A 14,322-nucleotide genomic window follows, 5' to 3' on the forward strand; every position below is an offset into this window, starting at 1 on the left:
TGAACTCATGTTGATATTGCTTCAGCCTCTGCAGCCAAGCTACTGGGATTACAAGTGTGTGCCACCATGCCTAGCCCTATATGGTTCTTATAAGATACATGGATTGAATACTGATAATGTCAATATTTGCATGTTCATGTTCATTTCTGTATTTAGAAAAAAGTGAATTTGCATTTACAATCTTGCAGAAAGATAGTCTTAAATTTAGGTGTTCTTCAATGCTAGATATGAGGAAGTCTATTTAGGGGATGTGCATTTAATTCTTCATTTTTTCTATGTAGATTTGCACAATGGAGTGAAGTGTATATCCAATTGGAAGAATTAACTATTGATTTATAAATAAAGTATCCAAAAATTATGTATAATTCAGAGAAATCAATCAAGTCTTATTCCTACTATTCAACATTTATAAGTCAATTCCCTTTATACTTTTCTTATCGGAAAGGAGTTTAGAAAAATAATTTCAGTGTCTCCTTCTAGTTTGGAATACTGTTATTTGATTATCATTTCTATGTGCCTAAAGCTCTAGCTTTTTAAAATTGCCATAATATGTGTCCTAGTATTTATGACTTCTTCCTTCCACTTGTATACATTCCTTTCTGCATTTATCTATATTAAAGAATAAGGGTGGGCAAGATCAGACACCAGTGATTCCCACTTTTTAGAATTTGTTCACATCATTTTTGAAAGGTTACTGACCTTATGTCTCAGTCATTTTCATTCAATAGTTTGGAGCTCAAAATTTATATTTAATTAATGAAAAAAAACCATATGTTTATTTATGTTAGTGCCCAAACTAGAGACTGTATTTGCTTTGGGGGAAGATTTCTAAAACTGTTATAAATTTTTATAGTGATCTTTTGGAGAAAGAAGTGCCCTGTGGCCTCCTGAATACATTATACTGTGCATAAACACTGCCTAGCATTCTTTCACTTAAGTGCATGAGATATAATGGTGAATGGATACAGAGATTCATGAATTTTTAATAAATAAGAGTCTAGAGAATATACATTATCTTTTGTAAAGTTGATACGTTTCTATTGAATAACACATGAATGCCCATTTTTGCCATGTTCTGATGATTTTGTTTTTCTTTGTTTTTATATCATTTCTAATGGGCAGCAAGGGCAAGGATTCAGAATTCATTGGCGAGAAGAATCAGTCATCATTTATAAAAATAACAAAAAGACACAAATAAATTTTAAATTCTATTATCACCCCAGTTGGTCAGACTATTGGGTAAGAGCATCACTGGCAAAAAGACAAAAGTGAAAATCTTTCTGCTTCATGCCTCTACAATCTTCAACATACTATAAGGTTAGGAACTGTAAAGAACAAGCAATAGAATAGACGGGTTCCAAAGAGAAATCCTCTGCCATGGGAAAATAAGGGAGCACTTCTCATGCCAATGCTTTTACTTGGATCTAAAGTCTTAAACATATCAAGCAATAAAAATTTTGCTGAGAACAAATTTAATTTTATAAACAAAAGAAAAATAATTAAAGTCTGAAAGGATAGAGTTAAAAGTGAACATCCATTGACTTCATATTTGTAAGGTTTTTAACTAGGAATTTGAAAATATTCTTGGAAAAACATTTTTTGAGTATGAGTTAGGGTGATATTTACATAACATTTTAATAATTTTTGTATATTAAAATTAATAAATCATTATAAAGAAGAAATATTTAAAATAGGTTTGTAGTTCTCTTATTAAGGCTATTTTCAAATAGAAAAGTGTGTTTCATTTCATTACAAATATAGTACAAGTGAATTTACACAATATACAGTGTATATATTTTCACAAGTCTCAAAGTAGTGATGTTATCTAAGATTATTATGAGGAAATTCATACACATATTCACAGGCAATAAATTTTATCATACAATGCTAATTTTTTTACTTTGAAAAAATTTAGTTTTATTTTTTTATACAGACATACAAAAATGTTTATTAAATTCTAATTTTAAAACACCTTGGGCAAGCAATTTTTTTTTCCAAATCCAGAAATTCTCTGTCTATATATGACTTTATTTGACATGTTCATTCTCTTTTCTACTTTCTTAAATATGCAGAATAGATAAAACTTCTTAATGTTAAAACATTTGTCATTTCTGAGTTGATTTCACCTCGTTGATTTTTTTCTCCTCATCATAGAAATATTTTCCATCATTTATATACCTGGTAAAAATTTGTTGCCATGATTTTGTTGTTTTTGTACTATTAGATGCTAGATTTATTTTCTGTATTACTTTAGATATTAAATAGAATATAATATACACTAAATATCTCAATGGAAAGTTAGGTTTGATACTTGACAGCATGCCTAAATTCATATTCATCCATATTCACCTCAACTCCAAATGCCTACTGATTTGGAAACAGTGTCTGCCTTTCCTTTCTGATGCGGTTAGTCAAGGATGATTTCATAGTGGATTTAGTGTATACCCTGGAGTCAAGGATGGCTTGCAACCATGAGAAGCTGGAAAATAGATTTGGGGTGATTTCTCCCTCCAAGCCCCCAAAAAGAAGAACCTCACCACGAACTTCATTTCAGAAATCTGTCCTTCTAAGAGGACGGAAGAATGCATGTCTTCTATTTTCAGTCATGTAGTTTGTGGAAACATTTTGATGGCAATCCTAGAAAACTAACAAAGCATGAAAGCAAGGTTAAATACATTAAAGCAAATCTGAGAATTACTTACCTATAAACAAGTAAATTTAAATATTAAAAAAATACCTGCCCCTTGTAATCTCTAAAATCCATGTTTCAGGAATGCATGAAAGCTTTTTTTGTTTGTTTGTTTTATTTTTGTTCTTTCTTTTTCTTTTAACACTGACCGTTTGGATAGTTTTTCTTCAATAATATTTTAAGTGTAATATTTAGAAGTGATTCCCTACATAAACCATGGTGCTTCTTGGTACTTATATTTTCACAAGCTCATTGAATATTGGAGTTACTAAGGAAATATTTGGCTTTATCAATTCCAAATCCCTAAATCTGGAGAAAATTCAATGGTATGTTTAAAAATAATACATCTTTGTACTATAGTACCAGTGACTCTGGTTCTACTTATATATGTGAAAACAACTTTTGGACACAATAAGCTTCCTTAGTCATTTTTAGAACTTTAGTGTTTTGTTGGGTTCTTTTGGTTCATTTTTTTCCACCCTCACCTTCTTTCACTCCCTTTTTAAGGTTTATTTTCCTACTCCTTGGGAACTAGAACACCATATTTTAGACCCTATTAGATTGCCTGGTCAGGAGCCCTTAATAACAGATATTTGAGCAGAACAGGACAACAGGAGGAAGCCAGGAGAAGCACAGATCTTAGGTTTACCCACAGATGGAGACCAATGAGCCCAGGGTCTTAACTACCATCCTTCATCTTGTCACTTGATAGAAAGTACTCTGAACAACTATGGCTGCTAAATTCTAAAGACATGACTACAGAGTTCCATTATCCATTAAGAACATGTGCACAATAACATTCTTGTGAACTGGTTAGTTTAATGCTAATTCAAAAGGAACTCTGCAGTTTAGTTTAAATAGATCCACCAAAGAGTGATCCTACTGTCCTCCCTCAGCCTCATCAATAAAGAAAAAAAACTTACGATCTTAATTGATATAGGACTTCTATTTTTATGAAAATATTCATTTTAATTTACCAGCAATAAACAAATATGTGTAGTTAAAGGTGGCAAGTTTCTATGAAAGTTTTTTTTTATTAGTTGCTTACGACAATACAATGATCTTGACATATCATACATTTGATTCAAATGGGGTATGAATTCTTATTTTTCCAATTGTACAGGTTGCAGAATCACATTTGTTATATGGCCACGTATATACATAAAGCAATACTAGTTTCTATTTTATTCTGCTGTCCTTCCTATTCCCCCTCCCCTCCCCTCCCCTCTATGAAAGTTTTATGTAAAAAATAGAAGCAAAGTTAGTAAAAGTCAATAGGTTTTATTTTTAAGGCTTTCTAGTCACCGTATTTTTCTGCTATTTTAGCTGTTTCATAGCTGTTTTATTCATCATATTATGCAAAGATTACATTGACTGCTGTTTTGGATTAATGACTAACATTTTACAAAACAGATTATTGTATGAACAATATCCACATTTAATATTTTAGATAAGCCTCATTTTGTCTAAAAGCTGATAACTAGGAAAGTTATAATTAGAATATAAGAAAAAAATGTCTTATAATTAAGGCTGAGCTGTCCTTTAAATGCATCTCCACAATATTCACATACATTCATTAACTTCAGATGTAATTGGAAGACACATAATTAATGCAATGGTCTGAATGTTTATCAAATTACGATCAATCATCACAGTTTCTAGATGATGCTCAGCAACATAGTGCATGGACATCAATAAAATACTAATTATAAATTACTAATTGTATGGACTCCACAAAGCCTAAAAAACAGCATCACTGTTTAAATTAAATTAAGTTAGTTTTATTGACTTAATTATTGAAGGATGAGCTGTTTCAAGCTGTAAAATTTTGCACTGACATTTTAAATTACTTCTACTGTTATAATTAATGCCAATTCTTTATAAAGTAGGAACCACAAACAGAAAGATGCTAAGGATAATAGGCCACACAAATTAACACATGCTTGCTTACTAGATGCCACCAAATAAAAGAAGTATTACAACATATTCATACATTTTTATTCTAACTATTAATTTAAAAACCATACAAATACAGAAGCAGTGACCTTTAAGAATTTCTAGACAAATCTTTCTTAAAATTTCATGAGTGTAAAATTTCCTGAGATTTATAAAATCAACAATAAATATCACCACTGATTTTTCCAGTTATTGCATACAACACAGTTAGAATAAATTTGCTTTTCCTCAAGCTTGAAGTCCCCTGCTATTCATCAGCTAGGTGATCATCTTCTAATAAATCTTTTCATATTACAAACGCTGGGAGAGTAATCTTTTAATCAATTAAATTATGTATTTAAGGAACAAATCAAGATTAATTAATTTTAGAGCTCGTCAGAATCAAACTTGGTTCAGAAACATAGGCAAATTCAAATTATTTCCAATTCTGAAACATTACTTTCATTTGGAAACACATGTTAACTATTTAGGCATATCAAAATTAATATCTTAATTATATTTTTTTCTCATTCTCATTGCCAAGAAGACTACATTTGTAAGTGAAGACACCAGCTGTATTATAGGACAGTGTCTGCTGGATGTTCACATTTTCAGCTCACCTCAGGGCTGATGAACTCCTGAGATCTTCAACTCTGAGTCCTGGAAAGAAAGTATAGAAAAACAAAAGCAAAAAATAGGCAAACAAAACAGCAACTGCAGTATTCTTCACCCTTTGCAGTTTTATTATTGGTAGTTTTACTACTATCAATTTTAAGTAAATACTTTCTAGACCTTGTAAAGCACAGAGTCCTCCCAGTTTATGTGGAAAGTGCTAATGCCCTTCTTCATTATCTACAAATTCTCACTTTGCAACAAAACTACATTATGTATTGCCTGTTTATTTGGAAATCAAAGGATATCAGCGTCTTATAGCTCAGAATAAAGTAAACTAGTCCCCAAACTGAATCCATTAAAATTCTTGTTAAGAATCTTTGTGACTATTTAATGCTTCATTATTAAAGAAGGCAACTCTTCTTTCCAAAATAAATACCAGCTGGCATCACCTCTAAAAGCATAAAAAAAAAAAAAACTCCAGCTTCTCACATAGCATACATTATTTTAAATCCAGTTTGCCCTATCTACTACTTTGCTACGTCTCTCTTTTCTTGAACCAGCTTGGGAGACAAAGGGGGTTTTATCCAGTGCAAATATCCCTAGGACAATTGAAACCATCATCTCCCCTTACTTTTTTCTCTTCTTGGTTCCAGAAAGGCAAAGGGACAAACTCATGATTTATATAGATCGTTTCCAAAGTACTCTATCAAGCATTTGCTTTCATGGTTCTCTCAACATGTATTTTTTCCTTATCAATCCTTGAGTTGCTAGGCTTCTAGCTATATTCTCTTCTTAAACTGAAGCTAGAGAAGCTTCAATCTAGCTATAGTTTCTTCTAGCTATATTTTTTCTTCAATTTTCTTACTAAATTTGTTTTGGTTTTAATTGAATATAATTGCAGTCTTACAAATGCTATTTTATGAAAGAGAGAGAGAAAGAGAGAGAGAGAGAGAGAGAGAGAGAGAGAGAGAGAGAGAGAAAGAGAACTTGGTTCAAGTAGTACAAGCCATTAAATTTATCATGTAGCCCTGTAGTACATTCTTAGGGAACCCAATAATTTTCATGTTCATTAAGACAAAAAAAAAAAACACATTGAAACAGCATTTACATATATTTTCATTAGATGTCGCTGCTAGAAACTTTCAGCATATCTTGTTCTATATGGAAAAATAAGGTTTTCTAAACACTGATAGCAAGCTTCTAGAACAATACTTTCTGATAATTCCTAGATGCATTTCTATTTTATTACAAAATGGCTTTGCTATTCTGTGCCAGGGCACAGAAGAGGGGCATATGGTTAAGACAGTCATGATTATCTTTACTTTGACTAATCTTTAAACACCCTTCTTCCTCTCTAGATACTTGATTCCCCCCTCACTCAAAAACAAATGAGCTAATTATTAAGACCAGTGAAATCCCTCCCTTGAATGCATGCCATGTCTTACAGTACATCCATACTCCCATCACAGAGCTAACACATTACAATCATCTGACCCTACCCACAAACCCAATATATAATTTAATGTACTGAATAATCCCTTGATCAACCTCCCCACAATATCCTTCCACTACTTTTCTATAAACTTGACCCAGCCCTTTAAAAAAAAACCTACTGTGTGGGTAGCTTTTCATTGCTATGACAAATACCTGAGAAAATCAACATAAAGGAGGAAGGATTTACATTGGCTCACAATATCAGACGTTTGAGTCCATGATCAACTAGCTCCATTGCACCATTGCAAAAATATCACAATGGGTGTTAGCACAAAATGACCAAGCTGGATGCAAACTCCATGGGTCAGCACAGACTTTATTCACCAGCAGAGTCATGCCTCTGATGAACCCACTTTTCTGATAGAAAATGAGCCACTGGCCAAAGGGGAAGTCTGTGCTCATATAAATTACAATGAGAGGTGTCTTCATTATTGACAAAGCATTTTAGTTTAGGCACTCAGGAAACAGGTTTGAGAGAATTTGAAATTTGGTTTTACTGCGTATATTTTTACCTGGGGAAGCATTCAGTGCTTATCTCTTTTTATTCAGTGTCCCATTGTACTGTTACTGGGAAAAGATTCATTTGAGGAAGGATTAAAGCTTTGGCTTCCTCCCAGAGACTGCCATTCTAGGCTTGATGAATCTGTCCTTCCCAGGGATTATCTTGCCACTGCATAATATTTGCTTCCTTTCTAGGGATTGTCCTGTCACTGGGAAAGTATGTACTGGGAAAGGATCAATGTTATCAATGCCTTCTGCATCACACCCTCTTCACAGGCCCCTCTATTTAGGGATTTTTCATTCCCATATCTTTCAATGGAAGCCAGGGCACTACTGCAAAAAAACATCAAGATGGAAGTGTATGGAGGAAGAAAGCTGCTCACTCTGTGCTTGCTAGGATGGAGGTGGCAGGAAGAAATGTTTGGGGATAAGATGTACTCTTCCAGGGCATGTCCCAAGTTACCTACTTCCTCCAACCTGGCTTGACCTCCTATAATTTCCATTACCTCCTAATAATAAATTAAATCACTAGTGAGGTCAGAGCCTTCATAATACAGTTATTCTCCCAAATCCCACCTTTGAACATTGGCACTAGAGACCAGCCTTCATCACATGAAGGAGACATTACAGGCTTAAATTTTAACACCTATCATTCTTTATTTCTGCAGAATTGGCTTGAAGCTTAGTTATAGCCTATTGTGATTTGGATCTAGAACACCACTCAAAAGCTCCTGTATCAAAGGTTTATTCTCTAATGCAGCAGTGTTCTGACTTGAGATTTGAGGAAGCGATTAGAACACAAGGATTACCTGCTTAATAAATTCATAAATTGAAATGACTATTGAGAGGTGGTTGAAACTGTATGAGGTGGAACCTAGTTGGAAGGACTGGGTCTTTGAGAGTGGACCCTTGAGGACTGTATCTTATTCCTGGCACCTGCCTGTCTCTCTGCTTCCTGGATGCTGTGAACTGAACAGCTTCCCTCTGCCATGCCCTTTAGGGCCTCATTTCAGGTCCAAAGCAGTGGGGTCTGTGACCACTTTAATAATCATAAACAACAACTGTTTCTTTGGGAGAATGTTATTTCATACTAATAGATGGTCTGAAATTTTAGTAATTGATGTCTGCATTAAATTAAATATTTTCTTCATTAAATTCTCATAGACATTTGAAACTTAATCAATAGAAGTTGTTAACTATAGACCTGTATATCAAGTATAATGACCTAGATATACCTGATTAATTGTCTCTTCAAATAATATAGATTGCTTTATATCATAAACTCTTCCTTGCACTAGTTCCATGAGTATAGAGCACTTGTCCACTATGTTTTTTACCAACCAGTATACGGTACATGGACCTATTCTAAGTCCTCTACCATCTAAGATGTTCATAAAATGACATGATTTTCTTTACTCTTTTAAACTGTAAAATATATTATAGTCTGATATTGATATTAGAGAAGAATTTAGTTCCATTCTGTCTTCAAATGTCATAGAAATGCTCAAAGAAGAAACAAAAGAAACTTCGATTACACATGTATATTTTTTAAGTATTTATTGGTCAGATTATTTTACTTTCCCCAGCATCCTTAACTCCTGGATTGGTTAGAACATTGTTATATTTTTTCCCAAAATTCTATAAAATATTTTATCTTAAGTACACTATCTCTTTGAACATACACATTAATTTTTCCAAAATAACTCTATTTATTGCTCATATTATTTAAATTACTAAAATAGGTTTTGAGTCTATTGCAAGTCAATACATAATTTCTAAAGAAATATGATTGTATTTTCTGACATAACTGTAAAATATATCCCACAAAAAGCCAGCAAAGACTGGTGTAAAATTTAATCAGGAAATTTCAAATGTATACCATAAAATATTGCAATAAATAAAATATTATAATTAAAATATCAAACCAGACAAGTCCAAAGGCTTTTCTCTTAACAATTTTGTTTAGAAGATATGAATGAGAGTGGACCATCCCTCTAAAAGCTCACATATCAGTAGGAGCTAAAGATAATGCACATTCAAACTTCATGGAGATAAGTGATTAGGAACCATCTATAGTTTAGTAAGTATAATTGCAAACTATCAATAAAAGTAGCATCAAGGCCAATAATAATTATAACAGTAGAGAAAGCCAATATGTGCTTAGTGCTTATCATAGGCTAAGGCTTTTTCTAAACAGTTTTCCTTCATCTATTTTACTCAGTTTTTGTGTATTACTTATCAAAAGCTTAAAGTTTTACTCATTAAAAACAAACAACAAAAAACCTTCTCTTACTACAAAGAAAAGATACAGTTTGCCACAGTCAAACCTGTAGTAAGTGAAGGGACATCTAACAAATTTTGCATTTTTTTAACAGAAGACTGATTTTATATAAAGGGTATAAAGTTAATGTGTGAGACAATGCAAGAATCTTTTAATATAATGTACTTAATTAATTTAATCAGTGCATTAATCCCCTGATAGCGATTAACTGGGTGGTTACTGTAGGCAGATAGGGTGTAGTTAGAGGAGGTGAGTCCCTGGGGCATGCCTTTGTGGCATATATTTTGTTCTAGTTGAATGGAACTCTCTCTGTGCTTGTTGGTGCCATGTTCCCAGATGTTTTCCTCCTCCATACTCTTCCTTCATGATGTTCTGCCTCACTTCAGGCCCACAGAAATGGACTAAGCCATGTATAGACTGAGACCTCTGAAACCAAAGCCCCCCAATAAACTTTTCTCCTCTACAATTGCTCTTTTCAGGCCTTTTTTTCACAGTAATGAAGAAACTGGCTAAGAATGGAAGAAATTTCTATTGTGCTTTGTCGTTGTTGCTGTTTCCCATGAGTTCATATTTTAGTGGACAATAATGCTGCATATATCTGAAATAAAAAATAATGTCATTCTCCAGTGAGAATTATACAGACTCATTAAATTCCATGGGCAAAGGCTGTTGTCCAAGTTGAAGAGAATTCTTCCTAACACTCTTCCCATGTGAACACACAACACACATACCATAGCATACACATACACACATTTGGAATTTTTAGATCTCTTCACTTAGAGAATGAGCTATTTTTAAAGCATTCTAATAATTTGTAATATGTAGCATTAAACTGTGACATGTTACATGTTCTATTTTGAAAACACTAAAGACTAAGAATATTTAACTCAGACTAGACTATCCTTAGTGACCCTGGGGGTTTTGTGTTTTTGACGCTTGTCACTTGCCATTTCCCCCTAAAAGTTTTGGGATTTACTGAAAATATATACATATTGTATACTAGGGTAACTTCTTCAGCAGAAAAGTTTTTACCTTAATTCAAAACATTTGAGTTCCTGTTTTAGTTTTAGTTGTTGCTGCCTTGTGTAGAGGCGTTACCATGAAAACATATTACAGATTTTTTTTTAATCTGTCAAATCATTGCAGCTGAGGTATTTTCAATCTGGTGCATGTTAGTTCTCTTCCTTACATTAGGAGAGATTCATAACAGTTGTGTTTTGAACTGCATCTTCTCAACTACCTAGAAATGCTTTTATATCTTAAAGAGGAGTCATACCTTCCCTTTTATGTTATCTATTAAATCTCTTTCTGGATGTGGCAGGTATTCTGAAGGTACAGTCTTTGATGCACTGTATTAGGGCCAACCTCTCAGAAGTGGAGCTTTCTTTTGAACAACCTCAGTTTGAAGAAGTACAGCAATGAATCTTCAGTCAAAATAGTTAGTGGTTTTCCTTCAACAGGTATAGTTCTGCAACTCACAGAATATGATTTTCGGAATGCCTGACTGATTATGTTGTCCTCTATTCAGCTTACTCTAATTCAAATTGAAAGAATATTTACTCTCTACTAGGTTAAACAAAACAGATTTCATTACCTACATGAATCTAGAAAAGTACCAATTGTATTTCATAAAATTTAAGACTAGATATATTTTAGAGGATACTAAATAGTTACTGTCACCAAGATGTAATTAGACCTACAAGGAATCTTTACATAATTTTGTCTCTGCTTTAGTTTGCAATTGTCACTTTAAAATAATGGTTGTTCTCCATATTCTGTGATTCAAATAATATCACTTTTTCTTCTGCACTACAGAAGAACACATAGAATTTCCTGTATGATAAAATGTGTCATCACATGCCAAGTCCTCACAACCATACACTCTTGTCATCTTTGTAAAGTGAGAGAATTGTTAGCAGTGGCCTAAAAAAAGGCTGACTGCCATTATATTTCATTTTCAAACACATTTCACATTTGCGGTGACAAGTCTTTTCCTTTAATTAGACTGACCCAAAAGATAAAGCCTTTTTTCTTTTTTTTTTTAAATTATGATGGAAAATATTCTTAATGATTGAACAAGGGAAACAATACACAGAAATTTATGGCTAAAAACTGGGGAGGGTGGACAAGTTATGAATTTCATATAGAAGAATTTAATGTGTAGCATCACTTAGGAAGCAGAAAAGTCATGACTAGGTAAGGAATAATTTTATTACAATGACTTTTTGCTTACAATAATTGTTTTGTTCTGTTTTTTTTTCTCTCATTGGAAAATACAAATAATATAATTACCTAAAACACAAGAACTCATGAGAAAACACACTCCTTTTCATTAGTAGATTTTAGAATTCTTCTACATACAGGAATACACACACACACACATACACACACACATCTCACATAAAGACATATACAGGAAATACAAACTAATCTTACCTTTCTAGCTTCTCATTGTGTATTCTTCATATTCTTGACCTATTTGTGTCCCATTCTGGAAGAATATGCCTCAAAATCTTTCAAGGTCGCCATATATATTTATAATATGTATATACCCATGTTAGAAAGTCAGTTATTTTGTTTGATCTGTTTTATTTTGTTGTTTGATTTTTTTTCATGGCTGCTCATTCAGAGTACCCCATATATGAAATACATCTGACAGATTGAGGCTTACTAAGGAATAATGGAATCTTGACACAATAGTCTTGGAATAAATAGTACTTTTCTATCAAGGTTATTCTCTCAAGGCCTCACTAACCGGTGAGATTCAACCTACAATTGCATGGATAGAAAGTTGCATCCTCTATTTTTTGAAATTCTATTGTGCAGTATTTGAACAGGTACAAATGCAGACAGAATAATAATCAAAATACACTAAAGAATCAATATGTAGGACTGCTTTCATCTGTATCCCACAACCTCTAAGTTCCAATATCAGAGATACTATTTGAGACCAATTTCTTCCTACTTTTCTTGAGATCTATTTTACTTATATAAATATGTATTCTAATTACATTCTTATTTTATGCCTTCTTTAAAGTTGCATGGCATACAAATAATGTATTATTAGTGTATAGAAGGATCTATAGTTTGTTTTATAAGAAACTAAAAATTTTATTTAGAGGTACACTTGAATATGTTATGTCAATCTTTATAAACAAACATTTGCATATTTCCACCAATCTTTTCCTATTTCAGATAAGATGCAATGGATATCCATGTCAGTTTGGGTATCATTGGAAACAGAATCTGATAAAAGGAATAAAACACAAGTAATTTATCTGGTAGTGATCTAAGAAATGCATGAGAGGTATTGAGGAAAGAGAATGGAAAATAATTTAATCAATCGCAGTTGTAAGACTCTGAACATCATGGGCAGCTGGAGTGCAGACTGAATGAAAAACTCTGGCAGAGAATATGGTACAAACCTTAGCATTCTTCCAATTCTGGGCCAGGAAACCAAGGCATTTATAGAAGAAATCCTCATTCAGCCCATCACTGATTAACAGCTATCTCCAAGGACTTAGCTCTTTAATGAAGAGAGATTTCTCTGTTTTGTCCTAACATTCTCTTAGAATCAAAAAAGAAAAAAAATCCTCAATCATAAAGGTTTTCATGCAAAGTAGCCTTATTCTTATAAACATGTTGACAAAAATATTAATACAATATTGAAACTATCTTCTACATTAGCCTTCTGCATTATACAAATCCATGTATTTTGTATAAGACTAACTTGTGCCCATTTTTAATTTTGCAAGTGACTCCCACCAATGTATTCTTTCTCACACATTTTACCACCTAAAATATTTAAATACCCTTCCTGATATTTGTTAAGCCTATAGTTGAAATAGATGCCATTTTACTCCACTTTTGGTTTTTAGTGATTTCATTAAGGCAGAAATTAAGCTACCAAAAAAAAAAAATACCGAGTGAATTTACTTGCTTTTCTTTGAATTGTCTGCTCACATACTTGCCAATATTAAAAATCAGATGATTTATTGACTCTTTACATCTTCTACAAGCTTATTACCTATTGAAGAAACATAATATTGATTATATAAGAAGATTTGTACTTAACTAGCTTCAAATGTTTTAAGTTTCAGGAATATAATGCAAAAAATAACATGGATTTTAGAAATGGGTTGGTTCATAGACATTTTTCAGTTCAGCAGAGATATTACCAAATTTTTACTCTACAAAGTCCAATATGTTTAAATTATATCCCACAACTTAAGTGTTCTTTTTAAAAAATCATACCATAAGATTTGCTATATTCTAATTTTTAAATTTAAAATATTTGACAACTTAACAGAGTCCTTCCTCGCATATGAAGTACCTTAGAGTAGTACCAAAGTATAAAAATCATTGAAGAACAACTCAGCACAATGGAAGCAGAGAGAGTGAATTCAAGGTTATGACCTACAGAAGCCTTGGAAGACCCCATGGAACCTGTAAGAATTCAACCAAGATTTGGAATAAGATATAAGTGATCAGAGAAAGTAATTAGGATGTTCTTGTTTCTAAGAATGGCACAGGCAGAACCATGACTATATGAGTGAGTATATATGTTATGATTGTGAGAGAACCACTCCAACATTTGTTAAGTCTACTGATGAATGATTGTGAATTGGGAAGCCTTTAATATATTAATGCATTGGGCAGGAGGATGTCTTTAGAGATTCTTCAATAGGCAAGAGAAAGCATATGAACGGGATGTTTCCCACAGCTAGCCTGGGAAATGTATGTAATTAGCATTGGAAGAGAGTGCAATAGAAAACAGACACACCAGATAAAATAATCAAAAGTGTAT

The sequence above is a fragment of the Ictidomys tridecemlineatus genome, chromosome 3, assembly GCF_052094955.1.
Source record: "Ictidomys tridecemlineatus isolate mIctTri1 chromosome 3, mIctTri1.hap1, whole genome shotgun sequence".
Classification (NCBI taxonomy): Eukaryota; Metazoa; Chordata; class Mammalia; order Rodentia; family Sciuridae; genus Ictidomys; species Ictidomys tridecemlineatus.